This window comes from Triticum dicoccoides, chromosome 7B (assembly GCF_002162155.2).
Source record: "Triticum dicoccoides isolate Atlit2015 ecotype Zavitan chromosome 7B, WEW_v2.0, whole genome shotgun sequence".
Classification (NCBI taxonomy): domain Eukaryota; kingdom Viridiplantae; phylum Streptophyta; class Magnoliopsida; order Poales; family Poaceae; genus Triticum; species Triticum dicoccoides.
Genome location: NC_041393.1, coordinates 766,597,536 through 766,599,929, shown reverse-complemented (window position 1 = coordinate 766,599,929; position 2,394 = coordinate 766,597,536).

Sequence of the window (2,394 nt, the reverse complement as noted above, 5' to 3'; positions counted from 1 at the left end):
CACCATGCGTCTGTCGATGATCTCCACGGGCGCCGTCTCCACCAGAGTCAGGTCCGGTGGCTTGGGCAGCTCAGCGAAGACCGGCATGTAGTTGGGCGTGTACGGCTTCAGTTGGGAGACGTGGAAGACGTTGTGGATGCGACTGTCCGGTGGCAGAATCAATTTGTAGGCGAGGGTCCCGATCTTGGCCTCCACCTTGAATGGCCCGAAGAATTTGTAGGCCAGCTTGGCGCAGGGTCGATTGACGACGGAGGACTGCGCGTACGGCTGAAGCTTCAGCAGCACGTCCTCGCCCACCTGAAAGCTTCGTTCCGTGCGATGGCGATCCGCCTTCTTCTTGAAGCGTTGCTGAGCTCGCAGCAGTTGCTGACGAAGACGGGCGGTGTGCGCGCCCCAGTCCCACTGCTCGTTGTCGAGGACCGGCGCCGGCTTGTCGTCCCAGAGTGCTGTGGCCCCCAAATTGGGCTCGGTGCCATACAGAGCTTTGAACGGGGTGCAGTTAAGGGAGGCGTGGAAGGAGGAATTGTACCAGAATTCAGCGGCTGGAAGCCACCGGCGCCAGCGACTGGGGTCGTCGTGGATCGCACAGCGCAGGTACATCTCCATGCATTGGTTGACCCGCTCGCTTTGGCCGTCCGTCTGCGGGTGGTAAGCCGTAGAGTACAACAGCTTGGTGCCTGTGGCCGCAAACAGCTCGCGCCAGAGCGCGCTGGTGAAGACGCGATCGCGGTCGGAGACGATCGAATTTGGCACGCCGTGGAGCTTGACGACGTTGTCCCAGAATGCTCGTGCCACCTTGGTGGCGTTGAATGGGTGACGGAGGGGGATGAAGTGGGCAAATTTGGTAAGGCGATCGACTACCACCATGATGGAGTCATATCCTTCCGAGGTCGGCAGCCCCTCGACAAAGTCCATCGTGAGCTCCTGCCAGGGTGCCGTGGGAACAGGCAAGGGAGCCAATTGTCCAGGCGGCCGGCAGTGCTCGTGCTTAGCCTGCTGGCACACCAGGCATTGCTTGACGAAGTCGTCGATGTCGCGCTTCTGCCCAGGCCAGAGGAAGAGCTTCTTGACACGCTGGTGTGTGGCGGTGATGCCGGAGTGTCCCCCCACCGCGCTGTCATGGAACGCACTGATGAGCTTTGTGAGGAGCGCCGTGTTGCTGCCGATCCAGAGCCTGTCACCGCGGCGAATCAATCCTTTGTGCAGCTCGAACCCCTCCTCGTCTGGGCTGTGGATGGCGAGGCGGGAGAGCATCTCTTGCGCTGTGGCATCCGTCGCGTAAGAATTGGCGACCTCTTGCACCCAAACTGGCTGGCAGAGGGAGAGCGCAGCCACGCTCAGTGCAGCGCCCACCCGCGACAGAGCGTCAGCTGCCCCGTTGTCTGCTCCTCTTCGGTACTGAAATGTGAACTGCAACCCCACTAGTTTGGACATAGCCTTGCGTTGCAGATCTGTCTCCAGTTGTTGGTCCCCCAAATTGGACAGGCTTTTGTGATCTGTAAGGATGGTGAATGGCCCGCGCTGAAGATAAGCACGCCACTTCTCCACGGCCATCATCACTGCAAGAAACTCTTTCTCATATGCAGACAGTTTTTGATTCCGAACACCCAGTGCCTTGCTGAAATATGCCACCGGATGACCCTCCTGGACGAGCACCGCGCCGATGCCAGTGTCACATGCGTCGGTCTCGACTACAAACGGCTTGTCAAAGTCCGGCAGAGCGAGAACAGGTGTGCTTGCCATGGCGCGCTTGAGCAGATCGAATGTCGTTTGTGCTTGTTCAGACCAGGTGAAGCCCTTCTTCGTCAGTAAGTTGGTGAGCGGCTTGGCAATGATGCCATAGCGTGCTACAAACTTTCTGTAGTAGCCAGTTAAACCGAGGAACCCGCGGAGTTCAGTGGCTGTCGTGGGCACCGGCCACTGCAGCATCGCCTGGGTCTTGTCGGCGTCCGTGGCCACTCCTTCCTTGGAGATGATGTGCCCCAGGTACTCAATGCTATCCTGCGCAAAGGAACACTTCGAGGCCTTGCCGAACAATTCATGCTGACGAAGGAGCTCAAACACTTGCCTCAGATGCTCGACGTGCTCTTCCAGGGTGCCACTGAAGACCAGAATGTCGTCGAGGAAGATGATGACGAACTTGCGCGCGTGCTTGCCGAAGATTGCATTCATCAGGCACTGGAAGGTTGCCGGTGCGTTCGTCAGGCCGAACGGCATTACTCGAAACTGAAAGTGGCCATGGTGCGTTTTAAACGCGGTCTTGTGCTCGTCTTCTTCTCGCATACGGATTTGGTGATAGCCGGCGCGGAGGTCGAGTTTGGAGAAGTAAGCCGCGCCGGCCAGTTCGTCGAGCAGTTCGTCGACGATCGGCAAGGGAAACCGGTTCTTCATGGT